General features: G+C 44.5%; 1 protein-coding gene across 1 annotated transcript in view; it reads right to left on the bottom strand.

The window, feature by feature from the left end:
• Window positions 1-6943: 6943 nt before the first annotated feature.
• The window catches only part of TDRD15 (tudor domain containing 15), a 219260-nt gene continuing 198298 nt past the window's right edge, over window positions 6944-27905 (bottom strand). Inside the window, exon 3 of the mRNA XM_069236007.1 lies at window positions 6944-7756. The gene's annotated coding sequence lies outside the window, so the exon portion shown is untranslated. The remainder of the gene's footprint in view (window positions 7757-27905) is intronic.

The raw sequence follows: 27905 nt of genomic DNA, 5'->3' as shown, positions 1-27905 counted from the left end.
CAGTTCCCAAAACAGATCACAGGAAAAGAGCTGTCTCATTAGCATTATTAGACGGCTGACAATTTCATTCTATTAGAGCCCAGGGAGATAGAACGGTAGTCATTCTAAAATGGGGTACTCTGTGTACCAAGTCAACTGGAGACCCCACCTCTGTGGTCTCGCAACCTTGAAATGTAAGAGAAGGACTGTCAAGTTCAATTCTATCAGGTAGCTCTTGAAATATAGGACGTGTTTAGTTACTCTCTTCTAGTACTACAACTTTGCTGTTACTTCTAATATTTCTTATTACTTTTCATTTGGCAATTTCAATTGACTGACGTGTTTTCCTATTAATGTTATAAAAAGGAGAGGAGAGAACCGCCGATATGTTTCCAGCTTTTATTACGTTTTATGTAAGTTTTATCGATCTACATTTTATATTGTACAATTAGTGTACAAACTCTTCGTCTAGTTATTTCATACTGCATGTCTCAATACATGACATCTATTATGTATCAAAATCGCCAAAACTGAAAAATAAGCTATCTAAGCATTCCATGCAATAACTAGGTTTCTTGGCGAGTCCTTAAAAGGGAAAAGGCAGCAATTTTGCTTTGTCAAATAGAGTCCAGAACAATAATGAGTTCTATCCGATGCCGTCCTCTTGTCTCCAACCAATATGACAAATAGTTATGGACTTTGCAAACACAGTTTTTGCTCGGTTTCTGCTTTGATCAGGACATGAAGATCTTTTCTGTCTTTAAAATGCATGTGCCATCTGATAACGCATTCATCCTACAGGTGTATGAAAACATTTAAATGTGCATTTCTCATTAATTACATAATTACTTAATATAATAATCCCCTTAGTAACTGGGCCGGGTCCAGGCCTACAGACTCATCTGCTGCCGATCACATATCGGGTTCTCATAAATTTGATATAACATGTCAGTGAATTACAATGTATGTGATTTAACAATATGGTAGAACTAAAAACAAAAAAATGAGAGGTAGCAATATATCTCTAGGATTACAACTGTCAAGACTGCCAAGGAGCCAAAGAAAAAAATACATAGCTGTCAATAAAACAAGCATTGACAAAGTCAATAGGTTTGATGTTTCCATCAAGACTGCATTAATAGTAATAGCAGGTCTGACCACCCAAGGTAATGACCATACTTCCATCTATGCTGAAATTCCAGACCGTGACTTGAATGCTACACGTGCACATCTTTGCAGTAGCTGCTTAACCGAATCAGCTTTCCTACCAATAAAACTAGTCTGCAGTACTTCACAAAATATTTTGCGTACTGCTCTGTATATAGAAAGGCAGCCCAACACGAACGGACATTGTTTTCATGCCAGATATGGATAACTCATTCTGTTATTTTTTCTATGAGCATTCTTGCATATTTAGCCCTGAATATATTTTTCTGTTTCGAATTGAAGGGCAGAGTTGGATGATTTGCGCATATCTGGCTTCAAGGAGATCTGGCCTGTTATAAAGAATATTCCATAATTGACGCAAATGCTTTAGTGTAGCAATTGTACATGGAAGGTGTGGGAATTAGTTAACATTAATGGCAGTTCAGAAATGTATCAATTATGAGCTCAGGCAGGGAAACCCGTTCAGTGCTATGTGGCTGGTCATTAGCCTAATTATGAAGGAAAGTTATAATAACGTGCATGTCAGTGAACTGAAAACACTCAGCAGGGAGAAACCATACAATAATGTTTTGCCTATCTATGTGATACCGCCTTCTTGTATTAAACACTCCTTACTGCATTAGCGTTCTGCAAGAGTGTTTTGAGCCACGAGTGCAGATTTGAAAGTGTCAGTTCAAGCCATTTGAGATCTACGGCATGGAGTGGAAAGCCTATATCCAAATCAGGGGAGGGCTGGTTCGCAAGGCGGACCAGTTAAGGGCTCACACACAACGCCTCCCTTGGGCAGGACCAGTGCTTTAAATGGGAAAAAATAAGTGCAGGTACTCATGAACATGAGCTTGTAGTGTGGTGGGTGGGGCAAGGGGCGGGGCTAAGAGCAAGACATGAGGATAAGTTATGACTTATATACCAGTTACAGCACATACCAAGACACACGAGAAAAGTGTTTAAATAAAACAAGTTAACTCGTTACACAAAATGAAAGCGAAACACAATTATACTTTAACATTTTGTTTTGTTTTGCAATATTTGCAGCTTCCTAATGCCATACTGTTATTTGCTGTCGTTTTGCACAATACTATATATTCTTGAGCAAACACACACACACACAACGAAACAAGCAGACACGCACTCACAAAGCATTCCACACAGTCCTCCTTAAAGTGTCCCGATTCTCTCCCTCTTTCATTCGCTTTTCTCTCACAGAAGAACACATGCATACAAGCAGGCACACACACAGACATAAGCAGACCCTTGTTCAAAAGACTCAGGAGGAATTAAAGCCATTTTAAACTTCTTTAATCCCATGGCTTTCTTAGATGTCTGTTAGCGGGGATCCCTCCATTCCTGTGTTTGCAGAAATGCATACAGTAGTGTGAATGTGATTGACAGCACAGGGCTTGAATGGGCCCTGTTCTGTCAAACACAGCGTGATAGTGAATACCCGGACATTAGGCAGATACTTCCTGCTGAATAGCTCAGAGGGGTCGGCTCAGGGCTAAAGCAGCACCTTAGCTGTCAGAGACAGGTTCAACTCTGACAGCCTAGTGCTCAGCAGCACTAGCAGCTAATGAGACTACCTTTCATGAGTACCGGTACTCTACTTGGCAGCAGAGAAGTGCCGGTACTCAGAGTGAGAAAAATAAGAAGTGCCGGTACTCAGTACCTGTGAGTACCGGCCCATTTAAAGCACTGGGCAGGACAATAGCGCAGAGATGGCAATAAGCCTGAGAAAATGGCACACCTGAATTAGTGGGTGTCCATCAAACCGACCAATCCGGGAGCACCACGTTAAAGTGAAAAGGGGGCCACAAAAAGGCACCCATACATTGTATAGCAGGATGGTAGTGTGGCGGGACCAAAAGCGGAATCGGCGGCGGTAAAAAGATTTTTGGTACCTGGGAATCTGTTTTGGAGGATCGTCATTGTGGAACCAGAAGAAGCAGCGGACGGGGTCACGGTGGCGACCTTCACCAGGGACAGCAATGGGATTGTAAGGAAGGAGTTGGATGAGGGAGACAACAATGGCCAGACCGGCGAATCTCGCAACATCGCTACAAGTGAGGGGCAGGCTTCCGGCGAAGCAAATAAGCAGGCACCCGCATTGCTGAGAGAAGCTGGCGACTGAACACTAGACCACTGCCGGAAGTGTTTGGGGAGTCGCCAGTGACATATTGGTCAATGCACAGACTCACGCTGGGAGTTGTGTGTCCTGCTCCAGGTGAGATTATAGACATTGCTCACCTTTGAACTGCAAGCAAAATGGTGGAAGCCTGCATCACTTAAGCGGGGGAAATAACAATCCAGACTGCGTGGTGCTGGGGACTCCAGCGTGGAGGCAAGTGTGGGCATTAAGATTCAAAACCCCGCCATGGACAAAGGGCAGTATTTTTAGTGAGAACAATTGTTGTGGCTTCCCCCTTGCTCCCCACGTCTGCCCTGTTGACCTGGTCTGGGGGCAGACTTTTGAGTTTTGGTGGTTGTAACATACAGTGGCTTGGGCTGTAGACACTACTCCATTACAAGGCAAAGAGTTCCATCTGCAGAAAGAAGTTAGAACCAACGCAGGTTGATAATACAGGACATTCTAAGGTCAAGTCAAAAAGGGCACTCTACATTGGAGCTGATTTCTAACTGCAAATAGATCGGAATTATTGGAAGGAGTAATGAGTGGGAGCTAGGGAAGAAGAAGAAAGCGCCCAGCGTGCTTCAGGGATCAGGACATGCCAGCCACATCAGTCCCATCGAACCAAGGAAAAAACGCCAGACATAACGGGCCCCAATTGGATGCAGATCTGGAGGCACTTCTAGCTAAGTTGCAGGAGTTGCTCGTGCTGCAGAAGGAGGCAGGGAACAAACCAGGCAAGGCAAACAGCCTGACGGCGGCAAGGCAGCTGGAGTGGCAGAGTCCAAGAGGACGTAGGGGCCAAGCCCAAAGGTCCTAGACAAGGGGTGCATGTGGCCAGAAAGGCAGCATCTTCTATGGTGCGTGGCCAGGCGGCAGGGCACAACAGGGGGCAGAGAGGTCGCCGAGGAAGGGCCTGGAGCCAACACGGCGGCAGCCACAGGAGCCATTTAAAATCTACGGCATGGAGTGAACAGCAAAGAAAGCCCGTAGCCAAATTCTTCCAGACATCGAAAGGTTCATGGCATGCATCTTGTACTGAAAGAAAGGAGTGAGCAGTGTCTCCTGGGCTGCCGTTATCCAGTGTTGCTTCTCTTTGAGAAAATAAAACATAAGTTAGAAGTGAAGAACTGTGTGAAGGAACAATTCTGAAATTAAAAATCATTAGAAGTAACTTTTGTTTTTGTGAAACTTGGGGGAGCTGCCACGCTGCTGGCAATTATATATATATATATATAAAAAACAAAAGTCGTGAAACACATATTTGGAATATATTATAAACCTTTATAGAATGTGTTCAGGTTTTCTTTGTTGAAATGCTTCTTTTTTCATTTCCATTGTCAATAGGAGGCATAACTGTTTAATAAGAAGCAAAGGAGCTATTATAGCTATAAGAAATCCAGGACTACTCAAAGATGTAAATATAAGAAGAAGGGCCGCAAATATTGTGTGCGAGTATACGTGTATGGAATACACAATATAGAAATAAATATATGGTAATAGGTGATTATGTTTTGACTGAGGGGATAAAATAAATGTATGAAAACCGGTTTTTGATAACAAACATGTTTGTATAAATTAATTTGGGATTTATTTATTTTTTCGCCCCATATGTAGTATAGTAATTCTTAGTTGCAGTAGCACATTTTAAGATGTCCGCCACTATTTTGAAGCTAATGTAGTCCGTTTTTTATGTTTATATTCATTTGTTGAGTTATAATGGAAATGGAAGAAGGGCTCAAAATATCTCTGTGAACAAGGGAGCAGAGTCTCCTGAAATGCGTTGGAGTGTATTTATGCCGATTATGTTTGTCTGCCTGATTAAAAACTTTGGACTGAAGCAAGTAAGTGACTGCAACGTTTTCTTCTTTTTGTAGAAGAAGCAATTTTGGTGGGAAAAAAAAAAAAATATATATATATATATATATATATATATATATATATATATATATATATATATATATATATATATATATAAAATATCTCTCAAAAGAGAGAAAAACTAAAATCCTGAAAAGCAAACATTTTCTGGTGTCATAAAGCACACATTAGCATAGTAGTGCCTGGTATGGAATAAAACGGTGTCTGTGTCAAAGCTGGTGAAAAAAACCACAATAGCATTACTCACAGCAAAGTTAGCCAGTGGCTGAAGTGAGCCAACCCTTTGACCTATGCTGTAGTGGGTGGAAGAAAATTAATAATATAACAAACCAATGGATAAAGCAGGCTGGCTAAAAGCCCCTAAAGGTTTGTGTGTGTATTTAGATTTATATATTTAATTTAGTAAAAAAACAAAAAGTCTTGGCTAACGCCAGACCTAGAAGGTAAACATGATCACATAGACAATGATACCAGTGCAGTCCGTGGAGTTCCCAGAGCCAGAGGGAGCCTGAGGCAACTTCACAGTCGAGCATTTTTAATTCACCTGGCAAGTTTACATACTGGAAGCTACTTACAAAGTCAGACACAGATGTAAGATAACGTTCTCATGAATAAGTTCAATTGTTGAGGCTGGAAAGGGACTTGCTTTCCTTCCTAACAAAGTCATATGTGAGCAAGCTACATCTCACTAAAAATGTCTGACACTGAAAGCTTCAAGTAAGTGGTATATAGGCTGACCCATATTGTAAATGAGTCAATGGCTACAAGGGGTGGACCTGTTTTCTAACTGTAGGCATGCTTTCTTGTGCTTTGACACAAATTATGAATGACACTGACAAACAACTGGGAAGAAATGCCCGCAAAGAACTCGCCTAAAGCCCTTTAATGTATTTATTATGAAGAATACAAATGTTTTTGCCATGAATGACACAAGCACCACTGCATGCCAAATCTGAAAAGAAACAGAACTGGGTAGCACAGGTCTCCAAACCCAGGTAGTGAATTTTCGCCCGAACATATGGGTGCTCAAATCTCCAAGGATGGGCCAGATGACATGTTGGCATATCTGACAGTATAAGATTGGAACAGCGTGATGCTTGGTTATGCCTTTTGCAATCCAGTTCATTGTTAAATTAAGATTGCCAGAGACGTTAAAATGATTTGACAATATAGTTGTTTCCAAACACTACTTTTTTCCATACCTGGACTTTATAACTGGAAGACCCATAAATGAAGCTAATGGTTGCCTGGTAGTGCACATACTCAAATCAGATAGGAAACCAAGGCTGATCCATCAAAGTCTTATAATCCCAATTGCTGGTTTGAACATCAAGATGACCGCATCGCTAATATTACTGGTTTGTCAGTGACACAGATATTGCTGGTTGCAAATTGGTCTCAGATTTTTGGAAGAGTTTATGCTCAAATGTGACTATTTGTACGCTAATGGCATTTAATGACCTAATTTTAATTCTATCCTATTGATCCCAGTGACTCCCAACATGATCTTTCTCTTACCAGCTAGTCCACGTGAGCTTAGTCTAGACCAGGACTATATGTCTGTTCTTTCTGAAAGCATGTGCGACCATTTTACATGGATGTCCACCCCAACCATGTGCTGCTCCATCAACTCACATCTCCGACTCCAACTCCATCCTAGTGCCTGCCTCACGTTACTAGGTTACCAAAATGTCCATACTTTGGGTATTCTAGTTTTATCCTGCTACTAGACACACGATTTACTGTATGCATATAGTATTTTGGTAACATAAGAGACGTTTTCTGAGGAAGTCCGACCAAACCATGCTTTATTAAACAAGTCTTACGTTGTTTTTTTTTTTTTTACAATGAAACCTGCCTTAGTTTTCATACTTAGACTTGATTCAATGGAAATATCGACAATTTCGACAATTTTTAAATAATAAATACACGTTAAAATAATAAACACCGTCTTTCCAAAACTCTAGGAGTGGAGTTGACTATTTTAGTGCAAGTTTGTCGACCCAACAGTTCTTTTAGGATAATCTTAAATGGTTAGATTATCATACCAAAACAGAGATTCAAACACGTTCCATTTGTCATAACATCAGAAACATACACATACATTTACATTCCAATCATTCTGGAAATGTTGCTATTTAAAGAGCATTATTCTTTCTCCAGATAGGTTTTTACCATTCATAGTAACTTTGAGAGCTGTAGGACGTGAATTAACTGAACAGACACATACGAACTACTGCTCTTCTCTGCCAGCATTGCTCAAAATACACACCTAAACTGCATTTGTGAGGTAAATCTTGTCACACTCTTGCGAAATAAACCCAAGACATATTTCAGTCAAAGTCCAAAATCAGATTATGAACTGACATCAAATGAAATAATTTTGTCACAACAGAAAGACAGTTTATCAAATCAAGGAAGCCACCAAAATCAGTATAATAATTATATCTTCCATTTCAAAACAATCTTGTTAAAGTTATTAATTTACGAGGCGAACATGGGATCTTATTCAAATATTACAATGAGTAAATCAAATAAAGTGCTAATGACACTCAGACTTGGTATCCCCTGGTACTGCATATGCATGCTGTAAAACGGATATTCCTGGAAAACAAAGATAACATATATTTAGTAATTTCATGATCAAAAGCTCAGAACTAAAAGAAAGTGGTAAACACTGCTTTCTCAATGTTTATTTTGCTATTTACATTTCGTCTTCATTAAGAAACATCTTTGCCATGTTTTCTTTAAAACAATAGTTTATTGGTTTGCAATTAATAGTACTAATATCCCTTTTGTTTCAAGATTGGTGGGATATCTGAGCTAACACGGTGCATCACATGCATTTTTGCTCACAAAATGCAGCCCCAACTTATTGTGTGGGAGGTACAGACTCAGAGGCCGTTATTTACATAAGGATTAAAACATAGGTACCATTATAAGTGGCCAGGTTGTCTGTGAAACAGTCAATGATCCACTGATATCTCTCATAGGGAGAAAGTGGAGGGTTTGTGGTAAAACCAAGTCTCCAGTGGAAAGATGGCTTCAGCCAACCATTGTTTGCCACCTAGGCAGACACGGGTAAGCAGCAAAGCTTCAGTCAAGAGAGATATGTGGGATGAATCTATGTACAACGACACACAATTATCACACTTGCAATAACATATGAAACTTCAGCAAAGGTTGTTTGCTATACCACTTGGTCTTCAATATCTCATATGCAAGTAATACATTTAAAGTGTGAAGAATCACCAGAAAATAATAATAAATATTTATCCTCAAGCCATAAACCCTTCCTTTAGAAATTAGGCCATCATCATTAGAAGAAAATAGGATTTAGGATTATCAGTCACATTACAAGAACGTTCTCACGTAGTACAGGAACGCAGAGGGTCTGAGTTAGTTACACAGCTAAACAGGACTAGCTTTAAAAAAATAATCAACCAGGCCAGACATCGCTCATTCTTTGCACCTCTACCCTAATCTCCTTTGTTTAGGCAGGAACATTTTTGAAGGTGTTAGTGAGGCTATGGAATGCTGATGCCATTAAGCTCCCTCGTGAAGGTGCACTTTAATATTGACTCATAGTTGAGTGCTAGTGATTAGTGTGGGTGTTGTTCACTAAGGGCTTTATAGTGACAAAATATACAATGGGAGCACAGTTGTTTATGACACTCCGAATCAAAAAGTGAAAACCATCCTCTTTATTCAGTCACCAATTTACAAAATTATATCGTGTATGGGTTTTCAAACCTGTCCACTAGTGTGAACTGGGTTTTTAAATAGTGGAATTTCAAAACCTGAAATAAATATGGACTGGAATAGGCACCAACATCAAACTCTTTTAATGGCCTACTGTTGACTTCCAACATTTATGGAGAGGAAATAATCTTAAAACGAAGTCTCAACAATAAGAGTGGAACTAGAAACGCTTATAGAATGTATCCCAATAGCGGATACAATAAGCGCTGGAAGTAAGGGTGCTGGGGTGATGCAGCACCCCCAGAAATAATCATGCTGGAGTTCAGAGGATGAATAAGCAATAAAGATGCCTCTAAATTTTGTGTGTATCCTGTCACATTTGCTCTAGGTTCAAAGCTCAAATATCAGGTTATACCTTCTGACAAGTTGCTACTTACTGGGAAAAAGGAGTGTACTTTTATTTTTCTGACTGCAAAGTGAGACAATTTTGTAAGTAATATAGATAACAATCCTGCTGGGGTACAGGAAAGAAAAGGCTTTAGTATTTCAGTTTTTTTCCAACACACCACAACATTTAAATATCGGGAAATTAACTATACACATAGCTCAAATTATATCAGCAATTAGGAAAGCACAATTTACGCTCTCTTCTGCAATTCAGAAACGTTGGAAATTACCCTTTCTGCAGGGTGATCCCTAAACTTTCTGCGTTCCTCCTCCAATTTTTCTGACCCTGTTTTTGTTGGTTTTAGGACTCTGGGCACTTTGCCACTGCTAAACAATGCTGAAGTGCATGTGCTCTCTCTCCTGGTCTGATTGGGTTACACCTGTTTGGCATAATGTACTTGTAATTCCCAAGTAAAGTGCACTATATGTGCTCAGCGCCTGTAAATTAAATGCTACTAGAGGGCCGGCAGCAATGATTGTGCCGCCCTCTACAGTAGCCTTTCAAACATGTCTCAGTTCTGCCACTGAAGGGCCTGTGTGTGGAGTTTTAAACTGCCATTTCGACCAAACCCTCCTTTTTATTACATGTTATCCACCCCTAAGGTAGGTCCTAGTTTGTCCCAAGGGCTGGGTGCAGTGTATCTAAATTGTTGGACATGCACTTTTAAGTTTAATATATCCAGATAGTGAAAAACTCAAATTAGTTTTTCACTATTACAAGGCCTATCTCTCCCAAAGGATAGCATTGGGACTACCTTAAAACATCTGTTAAGTGTAATTTCCAATTGGGAGGTAATCGGTATAAGGAGTTTGATGTCCCTGTGGGCTTACAATTTCAAATCACAACTTATGGTAAAGTCGAATTTTGAATTGTAAATCTGAAAATGCCACTTTTAGAAAGTTAGCATTTTCTTACTTTAACCATTCTGTGCCTGTCTCTGAATACAGATCTGGGGTAGATGACAGCTGGGCTTTGTGCATTCCCTCTAGACAGCCACACATGATGAGAGTTTAGGTGTGACTTAATGGGTCTTATTGGGCCATTAACTGGATTTGTTGAGGAAGCAGAGCTTAGCACTGCCTCACACCTGAATAGATTTGTCCTGTCAACCCACAATAGAGCTTAACAACCCTGTATTACCACTCCAGCCAGCACAGGAGAGGCATTGCACCTGTACATTTCAAAGGAATGCCTGGAGATTTCTCCCACCTTCCAGAAACAGGGCATCAAAGTATAAATACTGGACCCCAAACCGCATCAATTCAGAAAACGTCTGGAATGAGGGCATACCACCTGGAAGAAGAACTGCTGTGCTGTCAGGAGGGACTGCCACTTTGCTGTTTGCTCTGCTGTGTTAGCCTGCTACTTTTTGCCTTGGAGTGAGAGGACTGGATCCAACTCTCTGCAGCCTGCAATCTAAAGTTTCTCCAAGGGCCGACTGAGCTTGTCTGCTGTTTCTGAAGTCTCAGGGATTTGAAAGAATTCACCTGTATCTTGCTACCAGCACCTGGGCTCCTCTGCTGTGAGACCTGCTCTGCCAAGTGGTGCCAAATCCAGTCCTGTGCCCTTGGAGGCGAGTGTGATGCTACAACACAAGAACTGACGCAGCAACACCAGCGCATCACTTGGAGCCGATGCATCCCACTGCAGAGTTGCTGCTGCCTGCACTGAAGCCGCAGACACCGTTAACTGACTGCGCAACACAACGACTCAGACTTATAATGCAGCCACGGCTTGGACGAGGCATCAGAACCAGTACTCATTGTTTCTGGACACCGATGTATCAACGACGTTGCCCGATCAGGAAACAATGCATCACCTGCAAGCTCAAGGCATCCCCTCCTCTGGAGCAACTCGTCACCAAGCATTGACACAACAAAGGTACTATCAGGGGATCTGCGTGACTCCTGAACACGGCCTGCACTTCAATGCGGTCAGACTGCACTTTTGGAATTGTCCCAGTCCAGCGGACCAGATTGCTGTCTTTTTGCCTCGGCTTCCTATGTTTTGACTGGGTGCTGGACTTTGTTTTTGCTGGTTTTTGGTACTCTGGACACTTTACCACTCCTGACCAGTCTTAAAGTGCTCTCTATGTATACTGTATCTGCAATTAGCTTTTCCATAATTGGCATATTTGATTTACTAGAAAGTCCCTAGTAAAGTTCACTAGAGGTGCCCAGAGCCTGTAAATCAAATGCTACTAGTGGGCCTGCAGCACTGATTATGCCACCCCCATGAGTAGCCCTGTAAACATGGCTCAGACCTGCCACTGCAGTGGCAGTGTGCAGATTTAAACTGCCAATTCATCCTGGCAAGTGTACCCACTTGCCAGGCCCAAACCTTCCTTTTTATACATCTAAGGCACCCCCTAAGATAGGCCCTAAGTAGCGCCACAAAGCCTCTGGGTAGTTTGGTGCTATATAAAACCCAATAACATAACATGAGCAGGGTGCAGTGTATGTTAAAGTTGGGACACGTACTGATGTGTTTTACATGTCCTGACCGTGAAATACTGCCTAATTCAGTTTTCACTGTTGCAAGGCCTATCTCTCTCATAGGTTAACACCAAGATTGCCTTTAAATATCTTTTAAGTGCAGTTTCCCACTGGGAGTAGAGCGAGATATGGAGTTTGGGGTCTCTGAACTCACAATGTAAAAATACATATTTTGGTAAAGTTGGTTTTTAGGTTGTCAGTTACAAAATGCCACTTTTAGAAAGTGGACATTTTCTTACTTAACCATTCTGTACCTCTGCCTGCTTGTGGAATCCGCGTTTGGGTCAGACTGACAGCTGGGCTGCTTGTGAATTCCCTCTAGACAGTGACACAAAGGGAGCTGGGGTGTAGCCTGCATATCCTGATAAGTCTCCTGGGCTAGAGAGGGGAGAGAGGAGCTGACACACCTGAAAGGGATATGCCTGTTCTCACACAAAGTAGTCTCCAACCCCCTGGTGTGTGCCTGGAGCCAGGCTTGAACAAGGCAGAATCTTGTGAACAACAGATACTTTTCCTTGAGGTCTTCCTACTTCAAAGGCAGAAAGTAGTACAAATGGTGGACCCTAAGCCCCAGGTTTTTAGATTACTTCTGGATCAAAAGGAACCTCTGCAAAGGAGAAGAGCTTAAGAACTGGAGGAGGAGTACTGCCCCTCTGCCTGTGAGTGTGCTTTGCTGGGTTGGTCTGCAGCTTCTACCTAAGACAGGAACAATACTGGACTTTGCTGTGTTTTTCTGCTTATGAAGTGTCTCAAAGGGCTGGGACTGAACTTGCCCCTTGTTTTGAAGTCTCAGGGGCATCAAAGACTTCCTCCGCCAGTACCTTGATTCTCTTGCTGAGACTCCTACTCAGCTAAGTGGTGCCTAATCCAGTCCTTGGGCCTTTGAAAGGAGATGCTGGTAGAACCAAGGCTCAAATCCACACAGGAGCCGCCCGGGAGAGAAAGAAAGAAAAAGAAAAAAAACGACAGCACCTGCTTCGCGGCTGAAAGAAAAATCGATGCATCATGTGCATCGCGGCTGGGAAATCGACGCAACACCCGTGTGTGGCAGCAAAATCGATGCATCGCCCATGCAGCGCAGCTCTTCACCACTGTGCACCAGAAGTTTGCGCGCATCATCGCTGGGCGTCAAAATCATCGTGAACCTGCCCGGACCCGAGGTTGCCCATCCGGAAACCGATGCAGCGCTCTTCTGCTGGAGAGAAAAATGGCACATCGCCTACCTGACCAGAGAAGAAACAACGCACAGCCTCGCTTGCGAGTAAGGAATCTCTGCATCGCTGACTTTTCAGACGCACGCTCGCTTGTGCGGCTTTGTTTGTTTACGCAAACCAGGTACTTTGTGTAAAAGCAACGCAGGCATTGATTTCTACGGATTAAGGGTTTTTAATTTAAAAAGTCATAACTTTGCTTGTGTATGTTGCATTTGTTTTACGTTTTAGTCTTATTTGACTTAGATTAATTTTGTCTATTTTTCTGAACTGGTGTTGTGTCCCCTTTGTGGTGTTTTCACTGTATTACTGTGTTGGTACACATACTTTACACATTGCCTCTGAGATAAGCCTGACAGCATGTGCCAAGCTACCAAGGGGGTGAGCAGGGGTTATCTGAGCTGTGTATCTCCCTTACCCTGACTAAGTGAGGGTCCCAGCTTGGACAGAGTGCAAACTGACTGCCAACTAAAGACCCCATTTCTAACACTGGTGATCAGCGGTTGGGAGAGAACTTGTATTTCTACTTGACATACAGTGACTGGTGTACACTACTGTTTTCAGTGTAGACCATTACGTGACCAAATACTAATTTTTCTCTGTGAATTTTTTCTGATTCCTTTTTGTTCTTTTCCCTTTGGATCTATCTGCCTTTTTGGAACTCTAGCATCTTTATTGAATCTCACCCACAAGCATGTCTCAATCTGGGGATGCACCTACTGTTGCTACAAAAGTTGTGTTTGAATTGGAGAAACCGGAGGAGTATACAATGGCTCTGCTTAAACAATTTTACAAATAACCTTTCTGCCCAATCAAAAGCTCCGCTAGGAAGGAGGAGCTGTAAAAGGCGCTGAGGGCCTAGTTGGCAGCTAAGGAGGCTGGGGGACACACAGAAGAGGAGAATGTGGATGAGGAGGTACAGAGCATACATGATGTTGTGTTGGTTAACTCTGACCTCTCTGGGGGAGGGCCTCCAGGGCAGGCAGTAGTGTTTCTTCCAAAGGTCTGACCCCTGAGGAGCTGCAGGACAGACAAGCAGAGAGAGCACCAATTTGAATTAGAAAAACCCAAAATGGAGACGGAAGAAAAAAGATTAGCCACGGAAGAGAAAAAGATGCTTTTGGCTCATGAGTTAGGTTTGAGACAGCTGGACCAAAGGAGCGAGTCCAGCAGAGATGGTGGCAGCAATACCACAGTGCAGCCTGAAAGGAGGGTACACATCCCAAAGGGGTTAGTGAAGGATTACAAAAGGGAGGAAGACATATACCTGTGGTTTAAGGGGTACGAGTTAGCTCTTCACATGGACATGGTCCCTGAGGTTCACTGTGAGGTGGGTCTCTGGAAGCACTTTGAGGTAGAGGGGAGAAACACCCTGACATCCTTAGGGGATCCTGAGGGATTTACCTATTCTATCATGAAGAACGCCCTACTCACTAGGCATGGTCTCACACCTGAGCAGTACAAAGAAAATGTAAGATCCTATAGGAAAAAGGAATCCCAAACTTGGTTTGAATTTGCAGATTCTTTCTGCAGGTCACTGGATGGTTGGGTAACAACTTATGAGGGGCTGTACAATTTGAATGCATGGGAGCACTTGGATAGTCTGTTTTCCAGAGCTGCACCAGCACCTAATTGACAGCAAGCTGACTGACCCCAGGAAGCAGACCGGTGGGAGAGCACCAGGGTCTAAAAGCAGTATGGGGGACGTAAGGGTAAACAGGGGGTTCTCTAAAGGGCCCCAACCTAGTTCCCAGGGTAAGGATTCCCTGGCCCCAGGTGATAAGAAAGCATGGATCTCTACAGGGAAACCTGCAGAGAAGGGTCCCCGCAAATGTTATGCAGGTGATCAGGTGGGTCAAATAAGGGGGACCACAAATGGACACAGGAACTCACTGGTGCTCAGTCACAGGGTTTGGCCTGTGTAGCGCTTGGGAATGAGTTAGTTGCAGGAGGAGGGTGGGAGCCAGCTGAGATAAGCCTTGTCTCACTAGGGAATACTGAGATGGCCCAGCAAACCCTTGTGCCTAAGAACCCTAAGAAATATAGGTAGTGGGTGACCATCAATGGACTCAGGGTGGAGGCTCTTAGAGACACAGGAGCCAGACGTCTACTGTGAGGTGTCACCTGGTATCTGAATAGCAGGTAGTTCCCCCATGCACTTCACCAAGTAGTTGTAGTGGACAACTCAGAGCACCTGTTTAAGGTGGTGCAGGCTCCCTTCGAGTGTGGGGGGGAGGGGTTTCAGGTTCCTTGAGGGTAGCTGTGAAACCAACCATGCCTGTTGATTGTCTGCTAGGCAATGACCAGGAGGATTCCCCCTGGAGTGAGGTGGAGCACTGGTCACACTTGGAAATGTTGGGTCTGCCTCGGTGGGCATGTATGACCACTCAGTCTGACAGCCCGTCAGGGTGAGCAGGAGTTCCCTGGGGCCTGAAAGGCTGGCCCAGGTGCCTCCCAGAAAGAAGAAAGGCAAAGGGCGAGGGAAACCAAAGGTTCCCACGGTCCGGGTAGAGGCGGAACCTGACTGAGATGCCCTGGATCCTACAGGGGAACAAGTGGCTGAACTGGGGGATGTGCCCGAGCTGACCCATTGGCAGCAGGAAGGGAGTCCCACCAGGGAAGAATTCTGTGAGGCACAGAAGACATGCCCTACTCTTGAGGGTCTGTGGCGGCAGGCTGCAGACCAGGCATCTAGTAAGGAGTCTGGATCACACTGGATTTATTGGGAGGATGACCTCCTGTATAGTGAGCCTAAGGTTGCTGAGCCTGGGGCAGCATGTGTGCTGGTGGTAGCCCAGTGCTTCCGAGCCTTTCTACTGGGTGTGGCTCATGATGTGCCTTTGCCAGGACATTTAGGGAATGACAGGTCCTTTGAGAGGCTTTTCACCAACTTTTACTGGTCCCAAATGCGCAGGCACTCTGACGCACATTGCAGGTCTTGCCAAACCTGTCAGGCAAGAGGCAAGAGTGGGGTTAAGTGTAAGGCTCCCCTCCTACCTTTTCCTGTTGTCAGCACCCCTTTTGAGCAAGTGGGCCTTGACATTGTGGGGCCTCTGGATCCCATGGCAGCCATGAGCAACAGGTATATCCTGGTCTTAGTGGACCATGCCACCTGGTACCCAGAAGCCATCCCTCTGAGGTTGACGACAGCCCCTGTGGTGGGCAGGGCACTGACGGGGATTTTTACCCACATGAGGTTCTCCAAGGAGCTGGTATCTGACAGGGGTACCAACTTCATCTCTACCTACATGAAGTCTCTGTGGAAGGCGTGTGGGGTAAACTACAAGCTCACCACTCCTTACAACTCCCAAGGAAATGGGTTGGTTGAAAGGTCCAACTGCACCCTGAAGGGCATAATTATTGGTCTGTCAGAACCCCTCAGGTTCAAGTGGGACGTCCTATTACCATGCCGTCTTTTCGCTTTCAGGGAGGTTCCGCAGAAGGGACTTGGCGTTAGCCCCTTTGAACTGCTATATGGCCACCCAGTGAGGAGACCTCCGAGTCTGGTAAATGAGGGCTTGGAGAATACCTCCAGTAAGCCCCACCAGGATGTGTTTAGCTACGTCCTGGCCTTCAGAAACCAGAGTGCTCGCTTCAGGAAACTCGCTCAAGAGAACCTAGAAGCAAGCCAGGACGACATGAAAAACTGTTATGACCAGAATGCCACTATGGTTGAGTTTCAGCCTGGCCAGAAAGTGTGGGTCATGGCCCCAGTGAAGCCTCGTGACCTCCAGGACAAGTAGACTGGGCCTTTTGAGGTGGTGGAGCACAATAGTGATGTCACCTATCTGGTGAACTTGCAGACTCCCAGGAACCCTTTGAGGGTCATCATGTGAACCGCCTCAAACATCACTTTGAGAGGTCTGAACTAACTATGCTCTTGGCAATAAATGATGGGGTGGAGGAGAGTGAGCCTCTTCCTAACCTCCTGTCTGTTCAGGAGAAAGATGGGTCTGTGGGGGAGTGAACATCTCCCCAACACTGACCCCAGAGCAACAGAGGGGCTGTCGCTAGTTGTTGGGACAGTTTGCCTCCTTGTTTTCCTTGACCCCAGGGGTCACTCAACTGTGTACCCATGATGTGTGGGGAGAGTCCACCTGCGAAACACAAGGATTACGGGGTGACTGACTGACAAGGTCAGGGCTAGCATCAAGGATGAGGTTTCCAAGATGTTTACGTAAGAGGTAATTCAGTTCTCTAGCAGTCCTTAGGCCAGCCCAGTTGTCTTGGTCCCAAAGGCTGCTGCCCCCAGTGCCACCCCAGAACTGAGGTTTTGTGTAGACTACCATGGACTCAACGTGTAACCAAGACTGATGCGTACCCCATCCCCAGAACTGATGAGCTCATAGATAGATTGGGAGCTGCCAGATTTCTCAGCACGTTTCACTTAATGTCTGGGTACTAGCAGAGTGCCTTAACTGATGAGGCAAAGGAGGCATCAGCATCTTCCACCCCAGAAGGGCACTACCAATTCAGGGTTAGGCCCTATGGGATGAAAAATGTGTCTGCCGCCTTTCAGAGGTTGCTCAATCAGGTGTTGGCTAGGTTGGACGATTTCGGAGCAGCCTACCTAGATGGCATCGCAGTGCTCGGCTCCAGCTGGGAGGAACGCCTGCAACACCTCTGTGAAGAGTTGAAGGCTCTGCAGAAAGCAGGCCTTATTAAAGCCATCAAGTGCCAAACAGGAAAGGGTTCTGTGGTTTACCTGGGACACCAGGTGGGGAGTTGCCAGGTGGCACCCCTGCAACCGAAGATTGACACTATTATTGGCTTGGGAGCCCCCAAGATCCAGACAGAAGTGAGAGCCTTTTTAGGTCTCATCGGTTACTACGGGAGGTTTGTCAAGGGGTATGGCACTATTGCTGCCACCTTAACAGAGCAGACCTCCAAAAAGCAGCCCAAGAAAGTGATCTGGACGGAGGCTTGCCAGACCACCTTTGATGCCCTGAAGACAGCCATGTGCACGGCACCCGTGCTGAAAGCAGCAGAGTTCTCCAAGGAATTTGCTGTACAAACTTTCACTTCAGAGCATGGTGTGGGGGTAGGTCTAGCACAGCTAAACGAAGAGGGCCTAGACCAGCCTGTAGCCTTCATTAGTAGGAGGTTAGTTCCCCCAAGAACGGAGGTGGAGTGCAACTGAGTAAGAAGCTTTTGCTGTGGTCTGGATACTGATGAAGTTGAGGCCCAACATGTTCTGGACTCACGTCCAGGTTCAGACAGACCACAGGCCCTTCAGATGGTTAATGCAGATGAGGGGGGAGAACCCAAAAGTGTAGAGGTGGTCCATCTCCCTACAGGGAATGGACTTTACAGTGTAACATCGCCCTGGTACAGAACACGCCAATGCTCTGTCCAGATTCTTCTGCCTTAGTGATGAGAACTCCCATAAGGTTGGGTAGTTCCCCCCACTTTCAGCTGGGAGGGGAGGCACATGTTAGATCTGGCATCCTTAGGGTAGTCTCCCCTGGCGTTTGCTGGTTTTTGGTACTCTGGACACTTTATCACTGCTGAATAGTATTAAAATGCAAGTACTCTCTCTGTAAACTGTGTCTGTAATTAGCTTTTCCATGACTGGCATTTTTGATTTACTTCTTAGTCCCTACTGAAGTGCATTAGAGGTGCCCAGGGCCTGTAAATCAAATGCTACGAGTGGGCCTGCAGCACTGATTGTGCCACCCCCATGAGTAGCTCTGTAAATCATGGCTCAGACCTGCCACTGCAGTGTCTGTGTGCAGTTTCAAACTGTGAATTCGACCTGGCAAATGTACCAAATTGCCAGGCCCAAACTGTCCCTTTTTGCCCTAGGTAGTACCATGGGCAGGGTGCAGTGTATGTTAAAGGTAGGACAGGTACTGATATGTTTTACATGTCCGGATAGTGAAATACTTCCAAATTCATTTTTTTAATGTTGCCTATCTCTCTCATAGGTTAATATAGGGACTGCCTTTCAATATCTTTTAAGTGCAGTTTCCCATTGGGAGTAGATAGAGATCTGAAGCTTGGGGTCTCTGAGCTCACCATTTAAAAAGAAATTTCTTGGTAAAGTTGTTTTTTTAGATTGTCAGTTTAAAAAATGCCACTTTTAGAAAGTGAGCATTTTCTTGCTTAACCATTCTGTGCCTCTGCCTGTTGTGGAATCCACGTTTGGGTCAGACTGATAGTTAGGCTGCTTGTGAATTCCCTCTAGAACATGACACAAAGGAAGCTGGGGTGTAGCCTGCATATCCTGATGAGTCTCCTGGGCTACCATGGAGAGGGAGGAGCTGACAAACCTGAAAGGGCTGTGCCTGTTCTCACACAATGCAGTCTCCAACCCCCTAGTGTGTGTTCAGGGCCAGGTCTGGGCAAGGCAGGATCTTGTGATCATTAGAGACTTTCCTTTGGAGTTTGCCTACTTCAAAGGCAGAAACTGGTATAAGTAGTGGACCCAAAACCTCAGATTTTATATTACTTCTGGATCAAGGGCAAACTCTGCCAAGGAGAAGAGCTGAAAAGCTGGAGGAGAAGTACTGCCCCTTTGCCTGTGAGTGTTGTTGGACTTTGCTGTGTTTTCCTGCCTGTGAAGTGTCTCCCACAGGCTTGGACTGATCTTGCTTCCAGTTCTGAAGTCTCAGGGCCATCAAAGACTTCCTCTGCCAGCTAAATGGTGAATAATCCAGTCTCTGGACCCTTGAAAGGAGACCCTGGTGGAACCAAGCCTGAAATTCACGCACAGAAGCCGTGCAGGATTTTTTAAAAACAAAATAGCACCGGATTTGCGGCTGAAAAAAACAAAACGACACCACCTGCACTGCGGTTGGGAAATCAACGAAAACCTGTGTGCGGCTGCCAAAATCAATGCATCACCCTCAGCACAGCTCTTCTCCACCATGTGCCAGAATTTCACATACATCGTTGCTGGGTGTCAAAATCATTGTGAACCTGCGCTTACCTTAGGTTGCCCCTTTGGAAATTGCCACATTGCTCTTCTACGGGAGAGAAAAATTATGCATTGCCTACCCGACCAGAGAAAAAAACGGCGCACGGCGTCACTTACGAGTAAGGAATCAACGCATCGCTGACTTTTCTGAGGCACGCTCGCCCATGCGGCTTTATTTTTTATGCAAACCAGGTACTTTGTGTAAAAACAACACATCCATTGATTTCTATGGATTAAGACTCGTTTTAATTCAAAAAGTCATAACTTTGCTTGTGTATTTTAGATTGTTTCCGTCTTGTTCGATTTAGATAAATATGGGCTGGTGTTGTGTCCCTTTTGGGGAGTTTTCACTGTATTATTGTGTGTGTTTGTACAAATACTTTACACATTGCTTCTGAGATAAGCCTGACTGCTTGTGCCAAGCTACCAAGGGTGTAAGCAGGGGTTATCTGAGCTGTGTATTTCCCTTACCCTGACTAGAATGAGGGTCCCTGCTTGGACAGAGTGCAAACTGACTGCCAACCAGAGACGTCATTTCTAACAGTGCACTACCCCACCAGTGCTCCAAAATGCACCATCAGCTTCATACCACACTCGTACCACTCAACTGCTGAATAGGTGTGGCACATTTACTACGCTTGTTTTGTCGCAGTCCCTATGACTTCAGTGACATAACGTTTATGGCAGCACCCCAACTATGAAAATTGTTCCATCACTACTGGATAATACTGCCCAGAACCAGTTCCAACATGGCTGTGGTGTTTAGCATGCCTTTACAGAACATGCACATCCAGTACAGACCCCGTATAGTTTTTTTTTTTTTTTTTTTTCTTTTAAATGGCATGCCCCGACAGGAGTACCAGAAGTAGGTTTAAGATTACAGCCACCAGACATACTTGGCTGAAGTACTAGCTCCTTCAGGAATTTAAAACAGTAGTACAAGATTAGAATGTTCCATGAGTACAATTCCTCACTTATCAGAAAATCAAAAACACAGCATGGTTTATGGTATGTTCGTTTAACTGGGCCATCTACACATGCAGTTCTTCAAACATTGCATACCATGGGCATCTAATTAAGCGGCTTTATAGCACGATCAAGCAGCGCACGAATGTTCCATTGCGCAGTAAATTCCATGCACAATGGTAAGCAGATTTATCCAGGTCCTAAAGCCCTGGCAAGTACCATGCATCAGGGGTTAGACCAACACATTTTAGTGTGGTGGCCCACATCACTGTACTAAAATGCAAAGTCACACATTTATAGTCCCTCCCTGACACCACCGGCACTGTGGCAGCAAGATGGGAAACGCCACCCATGCACTCATGAGCAAGCAGCCCGGACCCACCAAGCGCTGCTCTGAAAGAGTATTTTTATTGCAGTACTACTGCAGAATCACTGTGCAAAGTTTCAGTGGACGCCAGGTAAATTGTGGTCGTGCTGGCCTGGGAGCTTAGCTGCACTGGCTGCAGCATGCATTATCACAGCTGCTGCAGGCCGGCTGAAGCCACATTTATGTGATATGGCGTCACATGATTACAACAGTGTTTGCCTGGCATCTATCGACATGTCAACTGTCTGAGTGAAGGCGCGGGCCACGGCGTGTCAGTTTATATTTCTTTAGTTTGCCAGTGCCTACCGTGCAGCAGTAATTATACTGGTGCTTCCTGGATCATGCGCGACCAGACCGCCGACAGTGTTCGTTGGCTGGCGAGAGGTCACATAGAAGCAGGATTGTGATGAGCTAGATAATCATTATACAAAAGGACCTGACTGCCTGTGGTGCGTGCCGAAAGACTCGTTGTGGCTATGACGTGAAACTAATAATATTTAGACTATTTAATTTACAGTCTGCGCCTATAGCTCACCTCAGCTGGTGCGCAATATTGATTAATTAGCATGTGACAGATCCAAGATCGCACCTCTCAACCTGGTCGGTCGGGTTCCACTTGGGCTGAGGCTGTCAGGAATAACTTAATTCGTTGCCAGGGAGGAGTCTGGGACTAGGTCCTATCAGCGCAGGCTAAGGCAGGAAGTTCAAATTTTCTGCCTGCCAGGAATTGTTGCTGCTGACGCCCAGCACACGATGTCCAACCTTGACACGTACAGAGTCTTTAAAAAGCACACACACTGGTGGCTCTCAAGCAGTGCCACCCCCACTGTTTAACTTATAAGCAGCTGAGACCTCCTCGCATAGTCCTGGTCGGTCGTGAGACAGACTTCAATCTCTCATCTTCTATGGCAGCTGTCGCAGGACAGTCACCCACACCTTGGTCATTAGCAAGCACGACTACAGCAACACCCCCTATGCTGGCACCTCAACTAGGGACATCAAAATATCTTAAACTCATCCAGAATGGCACCACCAGACTCATTCGAGACCTCTCTCCCCGACAACACATCTCCCAACAACTAAGAATTGTCCACTGGATACTGGTCGAGAAGCGAATCACCTTCAAACTTTTCACCCACACGTACAAAGCCATACACAACGCAGGACCAGCCTACCTGAACCATTGCATCTCCTTCCACATCCCCGCCAGATCCCTCCGCTCTGCCTAGATGGCCCTTGCCACCGTCCCTCGCATCTGCAAAACCACCACCGGAGGACGATCTTTCACCTACACTGCAGTAAAGAACTGGAAAAACCTCCCCTGCACCGCAGACAAAGCCCATCGCTCACCATCTTCAGGAAGAACCAAAACGTGGCTCTTCGGATGAGGCCCCTCTTCTCCCCACCAACGCCTTGAAACCCTCTCGGGTTAGTAGCCGTGCTTCACAAATAGTGATCGACTGATTGTCTGCATCCTGAGCCACTATCTAGTGGCGGTTTTGACTCCCCATAAAGTAGAGCAGAGGCTTAATGTGATACCTGCAAAGAATGTGAACCAGCATATCACTGAATTGTATGTAATGTGTATAGCTATGTGGGATTACTGCTTTTATCACAGGGTACAAGGTTAGTGCCCCTTCATTTAAGGTTCCTTGCCACAGTTCCAAGAGTTTCTTGTTGCTCATATGGGTAAAATTTCGAATATTTATCTATTTCACTCTGATTATCACATTTGGTCGTTGAATGTCTGTCACGTATGTGTAGTGAAACTATGTACAGATCAATCTGAGAACTTGGCAGCTATGAGTTGCTTGATGCTCAAGTGGGTGTAGTTTCTGAGATGTATGCTTCCCTAATCTTCATTGCTTGATTTTGCTCGTGAGAAAGTGTCACTCAGTCGTTGAAATGTCACTCATAATTGCACTGAAATTATGAAATGGTTTTGAAGTTCATAAACCTGAAAAGGAGTGTGTACTTTGATTTTCCGCACCACCGACACGGGACAAAGTTTCTAAGAAAGTAATTGCTTTGCCAATATTACTGGCGCGACCAAATATAACTTTGAACTGGATAATGCCAATTCCTCTACCACAAGATGGCAATCATGAGCAGCTCAAAGGCTGGAAGTCGAAAGCAGACATTTCCACAGGGAAGAACGTGCAAGATTAAGGAAAGATTTCACAGCCCAAAGCTGGGATTATGTTACGTTGGAAACAACGATAACATTACAAAAACGAAGATCGTCTTCCGTGAACCTCGCTGACTACCTTTTTACCTTCCTTGTTCAACATGATTCATATAGCATTCCACTGTAACAATTTACCTCTTGTGGGCCACTCTGTACTTTGGGGATTTAGCTTACATCCATGAGAAACTAAGGAAATAATCAATTATATGCCAACAGCATACTACAATGCATGTCCAATAAGATAGGATCACAAAGGAGTCGGGCGTACACATATAACTGATGCAATAAAACATTACAAAAAATAATTACAGCGGCATGTCCAACCGTAGGGCCAGATTGGAACTTGCAAACTTGACCACATAAGCACAGTGCAATCCCCTGCGATAGATACCACGTTACAATCTATGCCGCGATACTGTGTCTTGACAAATCACTTGTACTTGCCCGCTTTTGTTTTGAACGCTTAGCCCATATAAATTTATTAATCCTAAAAACAAAACAAAACAAAACACACTTGGTACATTCACTTGTTTTGTCCCTGTATCCCCATTAATATTGTATGACACAACTCTATTATCGAATTCCATTGTGTTATCTGAGCACCACCCCCTTTATTTAGACATGAGATGTGAACGCCATTCGATTGTTCATCCATGACAAGGATAACACCAGGAAAGAGTTCCATTTTATCTAGTTAACAAGTGCCCCTTGCCACAATAGGATACCCCCACGGAATAAGCACTGGTGGCAAAGTTTGTCCACCCGTCATTTAAAGTTCTCACTATGTACTTCATGACCAAAGAAATGCCCCGATTCAGCCAGGTCCCGAGGTGTAAAGCCCCCTGGCTCAGGATCCAAGACTCCACCTCGCCCTGCTTCTTGTAGTACCACAAAGCGGTGGGTTGAGTGTGCAAACCTGTACCAGCTTCCCTTTGATAGTGGGTAGGAAGGCCTTCAACGGTAAATGGATCACCCTCAACTCCAACAGACTGATGTGGATTCGGGTTTCTGCACAGAAACAAGAGTCCTCTGATCTCCACCTCTTCCAGATGGCTCCGCAACATAGCAGTGAAGGTTCAGTCATGACTATCAGCTCTAGGTGGAGTAAGAAGAGTGTCTGCCACTGGCAGAAACATTATAAAGCAATTGCCACTGCAGATCTTTTGCAGTCTCCTGTAAAACCTGGATGGAATCTGATAGATACCCCTGGTTTTGCACTCAGTGGGAATTCATGACGCACTTCAGCGTCATGAATTCTGAGCTGCGCTGTGTTTTGCCCCCAATGTCCTGAACATGGTCTCTGGGAGTCTGAGCCCGACCTCGAAAGGACCGAAGGACTTGGCCTGGCAGTCGAGTCTGGTGAGATATATGTATATCTCTACACATCTCCTACATCTAGTATAAACTAAAAGAGGCCGCAATTTGGGAAACTGCCTGGCAAGAGTGGAGAGGAAGAACAAGCTGTGGTGTGACTCTGTATAAACAGTTTGAGGACAGAAAAAGTATTCTCAAAGAAAAGGTGAGAGCCAACGAATGGCAAGTCCATTAAGGATGAACGGACATCCCCTGAGAATCCTGTGAACCTTTTTTAAGTGTGACACTGAATCATCGTCCTTGTATCAACAACCCTAGCCATGCAACCAGTAGTACCCAGGCAAAATAGGATAACAAATGTAGCCACATTCTGGCCATCCTTAATGGTTTGGTCTAAAGACACCTGTATGTCATCCGGTACAGCAGGTAAGATCTGACTATGTTGCACAGTGTATGGGTCTAACACACAGGGAGAGAACTGTCATTTACTGAACAGAAGGCAAGACTGTAGGAGAAAAATACGTGCTTGCTGAACGACTCCAAGTGACCAGTCTATTCACCATAAGGCCAAAAATTGACTTTGCCTAAGTGGTTAAAAGCATATCCACTTCATTAAATGGCAGCAGAGGTTTGGAAGGGGCTAGTCAGGCTGAAGGACCTTCATAATAACGTTAGTCTTAGCCACTGTAATCAAGGATCTCTGCAGCTCATCTGATCAATATTACAAATAATGCGCTCTTCACTGTGGCTGCACCAGGAGGGAAGACTAATTCACTGTCTGGGGAGGTGTCAAAGCCACCAGCATCCGTTTATACCAGTTTTACGTATGTTGTGGGACAAAGTTGTCTAGCTTATCACCAAAAGAATAAGCTAAACATCGATCTAGTGTCTGTTTGTGACTGCGTGGTAAAGGCAGTGTGTCAGAGTCACAAGAATTGGTAATTAGCTGTGCTGCAATAGGATTCCCGTGCGGTCTCAGCAGACACCAAAACAAATTCGGCTCAGAATCAGAAAGCACTACAGGTAGCAGATCTCAGGCACTGGGGACAGTGGTGTCCCCTTCAAAGGGGCCAATGCAGATTGTTGAACAGGAACTGAAGTTTGCACCAAAGCAGAGCTTAAAACGGGCTTAAGGGGCATAGATGGTGCCGATGGCATAGAGGACCTTAAAGATCCTTGGGGCCCAGAAGCACGGCGGGGGGAGCCAGAAGCAAGCCAAAACCTTGCAGCATAGCCTCCATAAAGTCTTCGATTTGGTGCGACGTTGTTGACAGACCAGAAAAGGCAAGGTGCATTGGGAGTAGACTCGGAATCAACCCCTCAGGAGATTGAAGAGAGGCTGTGTGGCAGGATAACACCCTCACATCTTCTCTAGAGGGTTAAAAAAAGAAAAAAAAGAGGCAAAGGGTTTATTCCTACTTAAACTTCTTGTGCTCCTTCTTCAACTTACCCTGACTTTGACCACAGTGAAGGTCTCCCATGGGAATGGGATCTTGCTCTTGACGTTGACTGGGAATGGTGTAGAGTTTTGCCACATACAGCCTAATTTTGAATACTCATGTCATTTTCACAAGGTGCGGAATCTGCCGTTAGTAGTACCCATAAGAATAAAATAATTCAATCAGCTGTTTTGCCGCACCTGTTAATATATCTGACCACATGCTCAAGCATTGTACATAATATAACCATGTCAATCATAAAGTGCTAGCATTCCAACCCAATCTGTATGATGTAACATGTATGGAAGGTGTTGTACCCATACCACAGGAATGCATAAGCACACTGATTAATAGATTTCATTTCTTAAATAATGCATCACGAAAGAACTAGTGGGTTCAGGGGCCTCTTTCACACTTTGAATACATACTGACTTCATGTCAGGCCAGTCCCACAATACCAGGGACCGCACAGACAGTAAAGAGAAATATGGTTTACACAGAGCGAACAGTGAGCGAGACCCATTTATATGGCCACAAATGAGGTTGAAAACCAAGGGATCCAAACAGTTACTACAAAAAAAAAAAAAAAAAAAAAATGAGGGAAAACGATGGGTAGAGGGAATTTATTACAGTATGCATGTCGGGACTAGTAGACATAGAAGGGGCAACCCTATCAAAACCAAACGCCACACGTGTCGAACGGCTTGTATAAAGGTCCAATATGCAGGGTGAAAGAAATCTTGGAAAGAGCATCAGCAGTTGATGAAACCTAAAGTAATACAAGCTGAAAGTCAACTTTTTCGTCAAGAACAACCTGGTTAGCAATAAGTAGCAACTGTGAGTAACATCGTCAAGCGAACAGTAACTGTTCGTCAAATAACTAAACATACCTGGACTAATCACAGTAGGTGGGGGCAAGGTCAACAGCGCCAGACCTCAACAAAAGAAAACAGCCAAGATCTCAAGAAAGGAAGATACGGGTGCTCCATTAAAGATATCACAGTCAATGGACCACGCATAGCTGTTACACGTAACTAGCAAAAAGGCATTAACCTCAAGAAGAACAGAAGCATCAGCAACAGAGATCACACAAACACCTTAAAGTTAGGAAAGAGGAGCAGACTAAATTGACATGTGGATACCCGAATCAGAATGGGTGTCCTGCCAAAGTTAATCAAAAAGCAGCCGAAAAAGCTATTGCAATAGAAGCAAGAAGGATGAGGTCCAAAACTTTGGTTCCTCAAGTATTTTATTTGGTTTCACCAAAAATATATCACAAACTATCAAACCCCTTTTAGGACCACTGTTATAGTCCATATTTATACGAATTACAACAATATACATCACCTTCAATCCACTTCCCAACACCCCCAAAATTAGGAACAAACATTTCCAAATGGAGCTGGGTCTATTAAGTTTTGAATGATAGAATGAAGTCAGAAGACACATCCACTCAGATCAGAACTAGGGCTCCCAGAAGAGATTAAGTGCTCTTGGGGACCTAGGGCATTTATAGTGAGAAAATTTGGCCAGTAAAATATTCAAAACAGGGTGCACTTCTTTAGCAAAATCCCTGAAGGAGTTTTGTACCACTAATGTCAACAATGCCATAAACAATTAAATCACAAGTCTATAGCGGCGGAACAGTATTCTCCCATTTCAAGTCTCCAATTTTGCTGCCAATTTCACTCGGGGCAAAATAGA

This window comes from Pleurodeles waltl, chromosome 5, assembly GCF_031143425.1.
Source record: "Pleurodeles waltl isolate 20211129_DDA chromosome 5, aPleWal1.hap1.20221129, whole genome shotgun sequence".
Lineage (NCBI taxonomy): Eukaryota > Metazoa > Chordata > Amphibia > Caudata > Salamandridae > Pleurodeles > Pleurodeles waltl.
This window is presented reverse-complemented; position numbering and strand designations above follow the sequence as displayed.